The following is an 8,362-nucleotide window of genomic DNA, read 5'->3' on the forward strand; positions in this document are numbered from 1 at the left end:
GGATGGTTGTGAGCCACCATGTGGTTGCTGGGATTTAAACTATGGACCTTCAGAAGAGCAGTCGGGTGCTCTTACCCACTGAACCATCTCACCAGCCCAAGCCTGTATCTTCTAGTGTCAAAATCCGAATCACAAGTGTGCCCTCTATTTCTGGATTGTAGTTCATTCCAGATTAAAAGTCCAGTGGAAAACAATAACCAGTTCCCTTGTGGAACTGCAAAAGCATAAATAATAAGCTTAGCTAGGTGGGATCTTGCCTCAAGGTCACTGTTCCCTTAATGAGTTTCTCTCCTTGAACACAGGATTCAGCTCCATTTCACTTCCTGATGCCCCTTTATTATTACTTGAACCATACTTTTTGTATTTTTTTTCCTTTTTAAGTTTACTATGCTTGATCAGAATGTTGTTCAGGAGACTAAGCTAGAGAAAAAATCTCTACTGGGCTTTTTTGAGACTTTCTTTGACAATGCAGTTAATGTAAATCTCTTTACCTTAGCCTCAGGGAGATGCTTCAGACAAGGGCAAAAAGTAGCCACATTCTTCACCAAAATACCACAAAAACAGACTCTAGGACACATACTGAAGTTCTTCTCCACTGAAACTTCTTAGGCCAGGTCGGCACAGTTCAAAACACTGTCAGCAACAAAGTCTTCCATATTCCTACTAGGATAGTCCATTGAGCCCCACTTAAAATATTCCATGACTTTCCAAATCCAAAGACCCCAAATCCACATTCTTCCCAACAAAAGCATGATCAGGCCTATCACAGTTGGTCCCTGGTATTAACTTCTGTCTTAGTTAGGGTTTTGTTGCTGTCAAGAGACACCATGACCAAGGCAACTCTTATAAGGACAACATTTAATTGGGGCTGGCTTACAGATTCAAAGGTTCAGTCCATTATCATCAAGTCAGAAGCATGGTAGCACCCAGGAAGGCATGGTACAGGAGCTCAGAGTTCTACATATCATCTGAAGACCACTAGAAGACGCCTAGCTTCCTGGCAGCTAAGGGGAGGGTCTCTAAGCCCAGCCCCACAGCGACACATTTCCTCCAAGAAGGCCACATCTGCTCCAAGAAGTCCATACCTCCTAATAGTGCCACTCCATGGGCCAAGCATATTCAAACCACCATAGTGTGTGTCCTTCTTCTCTCTGTCTCTTCATATAGAACATTTAGATGGAGAGTAATGAATATTTATTTATAGTTAATTACTTTATAAATGAAAAGGGTAAATTTTCCCTGAACTGATGCTAAAATGAACATCTTATCTAACCTGGGAAGTGTCTCTTTTCTCCTAAGTTCTCCATATTGGAGACTCATCTCCTGCTTTTTTTTTAATTATATGCATTTAGTTAGTATATGTACATGTGTATATTTGCATGTGTCTGTGTGTGTGTGTGTGTGTGTGTGTGTGTGTGTGTGTGTGCGAGCATGTGTGTGAGTGTGTGGTGTCTGAGGACACCTGGTGAGAGGTGGCTCTCTCCTTCCACTGTGTGGGTTTTGGGAATCAAACTCAGATCTCCAGCCTTGCACAATATCTCAATGGCCCCACAACCACTCTTGCCTCCTTTCTCTATATTGTCTTTGCCCCTTGCTGGAGTACATCCTACCAAGGTGCTTTTATTTATTTATTTATTTATTTATTTATTTATTTATTTATTTATTATACATAAGTACACTGTAGCTGTCTTCAGATGCGCCAGAAGAGGGCATTATGGGTGGTTGTGAGCCACCATGTGGTTGCTGGGATTTGAACTAGGGACCTTTGAAAGAGCAGTCAGCGCTCTTACCCGCTGAGCCATCTCTCCAGCCCCCCCCCCCGCCCGCCAAGGTGCTTTTCATGTAGATCACTGTGAGAAACTGCATCTCTGTGTCTAAAAAATGCCAAATTTCCCTCTGCTTCTTTGTGACTGATGGATTAAGGATCCTGCCAAGTCCTCCATCACTTTCTCTGGTTCAGAAGGGAACTTGACTACAGTTTAGTTCTTGAGCAAGAAATGGCTTCTTTGGAAAAGGTGCCCAGAAGGACACAGGGCAACTAAGGCATAAGCTACATGGTGTTCAGTTGAAAGAGGCACAGCAAGACAAAGGTCCCACCAGCATGTTGAAGGGAAGCAGAGCTTCCTGCATAAGTCGGTGTTTAAAGAAGCAGTACTTAATGTCTGGACTTCAGACAAGTGCATAGAGATCAAGCCTGTGCCTAGTGTTCATGAAGTAAAATGCCCACAGATGTAGTGAGTGTTTTGTACTTTCACAAGAAGCCCTGGAACCTGAGCCAGTATGGAAAACCTGCCCCCAGGAGGTCATTTGTTGACTCCCAGTATGAACTGGATCTTCACCAGTTCATCGTTCCTTCCCACGTTCCCTCTTGCCTTCTCCCCTGACCTGATGCCCTGCTTTGGGCCAGTGGTGTGAGCCTTCACCATTTAAGCTCCCAACACGAAGCATAATCACAGCTGGTCTTTGGGTATCGGTGCCCAGCCCAGCTCAGCCCAGCCCACACGGCTCCAGCTGCTCCTGCTCTCAAGGCTAGCAGTGAAGTACACACAGATCACACCAACTCCGTCATCTTCTAACCGGCCAGAGTCTGAGTCAGGACTGGTCTCTGGCTTTTGTCATCGGGGGTAGGGGAGAGCAACTCTCTCACCTCACGCTCGCTCATCTTCTCCTGTCTACTGCTCTGAGGAAATGGGAGGGATTGCATATCTAGCCCCCACCCCCACCCCCACCCTCACCCCCACCCAGTGTCTGTGTGTCTGTGTGTCTGTGTGTCTGTGTGTCTGTGTGTCAGGTCAGAAAACAACTCCCAGGAGTCAGTTCTCTCCTTTTTCCCTGTGGGTCAAAGGGATGGAACTCAGACTGTCAAGATTGGCAGCATGAACCTTTACCCATCTCACCAGCCTGAAAAGCGATCATTTTAAACCCTGGGACAACGTTTACACCTCCTACAACTGGGACTTGATGCTGAGCAGAATACTTTGCAATGCCTGCTGATCACTCTGTTCTGTGCGCTGCAATCTGGATGGACCGTGCTGATATGGACAGCTCTGGGTTTGTTGCCAAATCCATTTACTTGGTGTTTCGTGTTACAACCCCCCCCCCCGTTAATAAAAAATGAATTCATTCTCACCATTCCAGTCTTTCCAAACAAAGAAATAATTGGGAAAAAAAATAGTTTCGATAAGAAATAAGGACTCTGGTTGAGCAACAGTCAGATGCACTCAAGTTTGGCCGCTTGTGGGCTTGCTTTGTCTTTCTGTTGGAAGAGTAGGTTAGATTCCTGGTGGCATTATTACTTTTGTTATTATCATTGTTACATTGTCATTATGGCTACTAATTACTCGGCTAGGTATGTTCGCACCTCAACCAAACCTGTCTGTCATGCCCTTTCCGTGTTTATCACGGGTGCCGCCATGTCAACAATAATATGCTTGGCCTAACTCTTTGAACTACGTACGGGACAGCAGCTGACCTCACTGGACTCATAAGCCCTCAGCACAAAAACACTGAAGTCTAAAGAGGAACGATGAGTTGGACTCCCTCTCTTAATCCAGAAAAGGAGAAAACAGAGGCAGCTGGAAGCAGTGATTCCCGAATGAATGGCACAATAAGATTCCAAGAGAAAAAAAAAAAAAAAACCCATGTGTGAAAAAAAGAACCATGTCTGGGGCCCGAGTCCAATGAGGATTTCTGGAACTAAGACTCAGACGCTAGTATTTTCTGTGCAAATCTTTTGTGTTTTTTATTGTGTCATTTTGACGTAAAGCATGGTTACCTGGGAAGAAGGGATCTCTGTGTGCAGCCCTATAGGAAGAACAACAATATGAACTAACCAGTACCCCCAGAGCTCGTGTCTCTAGCTGCATATGTAGCAGAGGATGGCCTAGTTGGCCATCGTTGGGAAGAGAGGCCCTTGGTCTTTCGAAGATTCTAGGCCCCAGTATAGGGGGGAATGCCAGGGCCAGGAAGTGGGAGTGGGTGGGTTAGGGAACAGAGGGAAGGGGGAGGGTATAGGAGATTTTCGGAGGAGAAATTAGGAAAGGGGATAACATTTGAAATGTAATGAAGAGTACATCTAATTAAAAAAATAAATCTAAAAATAAAAAAAAAAAGAATTGTGTCCATTAGATTGGCCCATGGACTTGTCCGTAGGACATTTTCTTAATTGAAAATTGATACAAGAAGACCCAGCCTACCATGGGCAGTGCCATCCATCCATCCCTGGGTAGGTAGGCCTGCGCTGAATGAGAAAAGTAGCTGAACCAGTCAGGAACAGCAACAACAATCAACGTCCCTTCACACTATCGACTTTAGTTTCTGCTTTGACATTTATCTTGAAATTCTTTGATGCTGGACAGTATAAATAAAACCTGTAAAGCAAAAAAATAAAAAAATAAAAAAATAAAAACAACCTTTTTTGCCCAAGGTCGTTTTGTTACTGTTTTCTCACAGCAAGAGAAAGTAAGCTAGACCGTCCTCATTCTGCATGAATTCACTGGCAAACGGGAGCCAAAGGGTGAGGACAGCTCTGTGTGCTACACTTTAACTGCACTCCTGCACTCGCCATTAGCATTTTTCAGGGGAGAGTCAACTTTTAGCACTTTCCAACTGATACTGACATGTGAAAGGGAGGGGAAACAACAGGATTCATATTAATAAGTCACTGAGAACAGCCCATCCACTGAAGGAAAACAAAGAACAAACCAAGACGGTGCCATAAGAGAAAGGAAAGTAAGGGCCTCGTCTTTCACGCTCTGGGTTCTCTTAGCTCTGGGTTCTCTTAGCCGTCCCAGCATAGTGAGGCAGTCCCTTTAGGACACTAAGCTAGACTGGCTTAAGAGTTTGCTTGCCCCAGTGTAGGGGAATGCCTGGGCTAGAAAGTGGGAATGGGTGGGTTGGGGAGCAGGGGGGAGTGGGGAGGGGAGAGGAAATTTTCGGAGAGGAAACTAGAAAAGGGGATAACATTTAAAATAAATAAAGAAGTCAGGTGGTGGTGGCTCATGCCTTTAATCCCAGCACTTGGGAGGCAGAGGCAGGTGGATTTCTGAGTTCGAAGTCAGCCTGGTCTACAAAGTGAGTTCCAGGACTACACAGAGAAACCCTGTCTTGAAAAACCAAAATAAATAAATAAATTAATTAATTAATAATAATAATAAAATAAAAAAGAAAATATCTAATATTAAAAAAAGAGTTTGCTTGCTGCATTTAATAGGTTCAGGAGTAATATGCAGGGCCAGTAAGAGTCTATAACTCTTATATAATCAGGGCAGGAGCAAGGGCTCAGCAGTTAAGAGCACTGGCTCTTTTTCCAGAGGACTTGGATTCAAACCCTGCACCCATGTGGCAGATTACATTGGTAACTTCAGTTCCGAGGGATCCAACACCCTCATCCAGCCCCTGCAGGCACCAGGCACGCATATTAGTGTCCAGACATGCATGTAGGTAAAACCATCCAGATACATAGATAAGTAAATAAATAAATATTTTAAAATAAAATCAGGGGGTTTCCTGTTTACTTGTGGCTATTTACTGGCTACTTTTTCTAAGAGGAAACAATTAAAAATAAAAAATTTCTATAGATTCCCAAGACTACTCCCTAGACTGTAGGTTTTCAGAGATACCTGAGATGAGCTGAGGCTATTTTCCACTGCTGAGTTCAAACACATCTCACTCAAAGACAGTACTAAGGGACAGTGGTAGCAGTGGGTGTCACCTGCCCCAGTAAGGAGAAGCACATTATCACATAGTGACCTAGAGTTTACTGATGATTAAAGAAAGAAAAAGACAGACTGTTATTTGAAACACACTTGTATTCTCATTCCCCATAGGCACTGTACCCCCGTTATTGCTTAAGGGAAACTGCTTCTAACCTCTTTCCCCGTGCCCTCCTCCAAACTTAGACTAACCGATCCTGGCTCCTGTTTACACGTTTTCATCCATCCAGCAAACACAGAATGATGCGGGAGCTCTGAATTCTGCATTTCTGGCTGGAAAGGGAGCTAGAGGTGTCTGATCTTGGAATACAATCTGTAAAGACTCCCGAGTGCAGCCCTTGGGGTCTGGGAAACTGCCTCAGTCAGTAGAGCGCTTCCTGCTCAAGATTATGGACCTGAGTTGTCTCATCCTTGTGCAAGCGCTAGTCCTAGAGCGAGCACTTGGAGCCTCAGCTCTGAGGGGCAGAGACAGAAGACCCAGGGACTGCAGTACTGAGAAAGCCTGTCTCAAAAGATAAGGGGGAGAATAATAAGAGATATCTAATGTCAACCTCTGGCCTCCAGGTGAATGTATACATACGCACATACAACCCACATACAGGTGTGCACCCACTTGTGTGCTCTCTCTCTCTCTCTCTCTCTCTCTCCACACACACACACACACACACACACACACACACACACACGCATGCACGCACCTCCGCACACACACAATGCAAGGCTTGCAGTCCAGTTAGGCTAACCATTTGCTGGGTGTACTAAAGACCACTCATCCAAGCTACTAAGAAGTCAAAAAAGAATCAAGCAAACAAACAACAAACCCACAGACACAGACGAACTCTGAAAGAGTAAATGATATTAAGCCAAAAATAACGAGAGATAAACATGAGCCTCCCGTTTTCAGTCAATACGCTTTTCCCAATAGGGGAGCAAAGATTTTGTCAAAATTCAAGGAGAAAACATTTCTGAAGAAAATTAAGCTTTTAAGACTGCACTCAAGTAACAGAGACACTTCCTAGAAGAGGAAAGCATGAAGCAACGCCAAGGAACAGTAGGAGAGTAAGGAGGGCCGGCAAGATGGCTTGGTGGATAAAGGCGCTTGCTCATAGGACAATCTGAGTTTGATTCCTGGGACGGGACCCACCCAGTGAAAGAAGAGAAGAGACACTTGAAAGGCAACCTTCTAAACCAAGAGAAACTGCCCTCAAGTTCAGATTTTCTCAGTGACGTCTAGGACTAAGAGATGTCTGTGCCTTAAATTAGTTGATGGAGCTGCAGGACTTTTATCAATCATCTATCTTTCTATCTATCTATCTATCTATCTATCTATCTATCTATCTATCTATCTATCATCTATGTATCTATCATGTATCTATGTATCTATCATCTATCTATCTATTTACCTGTCTATCTATTTACCTGTCTGTCTGTCTGTCTGTCTACCTATTTACCATCCTGACTGCAGTGCCCCCTCCTCTCCTCCTAGCCCTGCCCCATCTCTGCTCTCCCCAATCCTCCTTCTCTTCAGAAAAGGGCAGGTCTCCCATGGATCTCAACCAGCCCTGACATATCAAGTTGCAGTAAGATTAGATACATCCTTTACTACTAAGGCTAGAGGAGGCAACCCAGTATGGGGAAAGGGATCTAAAGGCAGGCAACAGACTCAGAGACAGCCCCTGCTCCCAGTGTTAGGGGACCCACATGAGGACCAAGCTACACAACTGTAACACGTGTGGAAGGCCTAGGTCAGTCCCATGCAGGCCTCCTGGCTGGCAGTTCAGTCTGTATGGGAGCTACAGGATATTTTTGAGGAGGTATAGAACTCTCTCTGTTATCAAGGATACGTTGAAGCTGATGAACCTTTAATAATAAAATTGAGCATTAGATGGCACAGCATCTGATGGGAGAAAATGCCAAGCTCTCATGACCATTCATGTTTAACCACGTGGAGATCACCAGGGAGGTGGCCTGGAACCAGTTGTTCAGACATTCCAATTCCTATATTTCAAACTCTAGATGGAGTCAGGAGAGGCACAGATCCAAGGATTTGGGAAGTAAAGAGATTTTCATCCTAGACTGGAGCTCTTGTTGAATAGAGCCTCCACATCACCAAATTCTTTCATGGTACTTAACAACCTGGACAAGTTACTAATTGAAGCCCCAAAGACCCAAGCCTTCCAGCCACAATTAGCTGCTCATTTCTGAAATTCCTTGGCACAGGAGGTCATTGGCAAGAAGGGGATGTGAGAGTACTCACTGTGGCTGGTCAACAAGACTCTCGGGGACACCTGCCCTCTTCCCTGGCAGCTGGAGAGAAGGACATCAGCGGGTCCCTTTGTCAAGTCTCTCTTCGGATCAGCAACTGGGTTCCTGTACTTCTTGAGCGGTCACTTCAGCCCCAAATCCCGAATGGCAGCTTCCAAAACTGAGGCCGCCGGTGCTGGGTGCTTCCTCCCACAGACAGCTGCAGCCTGTGCAGAGGTGCCTCAGCCTGACAGACAGGTCCTGCCTGGGAGTAGCATCTGTACTGGGAGAGGCACGGAGCTGGAGAGTAAATGAGTCACGTGCCGAGTGACTCTCTCTCTCTCTCTCTCTCTCTCTCTCTCTCTCTCTCTCTCTCTCTCTCTCTGTGTGTGTGTGTGTGTGTG

At 45.1% G+C, this 8,362-nt stretch overlaps 1 protein-coding gene across 1 annotated transcript in view; it reads right to left on the reverse strand.

The window, feature by feature from the left end:
• Window positions 1–8,238, reverse strand: part of Adgrf2 (adhesion G protein-coupled receptor F2) — a 36,667-nt gene extending 28,429 nt beyond the window's left edge. The window contains exon 1 of the mRNA XM_021218020.1: window positions 7,972–8,238. The gene's annotated coding sequence lies outside the window, so the exon portion shown is untranslated. The remainder of the gene's footprint in view (window positions 1–7,971) is intronic.
• Between the last annotated feature and the right edge of the window lie 124 nt (window positions 8,239–8,362).

This window comes from Mus pahari, chromosome 18, assembly GCF_900095145.1.
Source record: "Mus pahari chromosome 18, PAHARI_EIJ_v1.1, whole genome shotgun sequence".
Taxonomy (NCBI): Eukaryota; Metazoa; Chordata; class Mammalia; order Rodentia; family Muridae; genus Mus; species Mus pahari.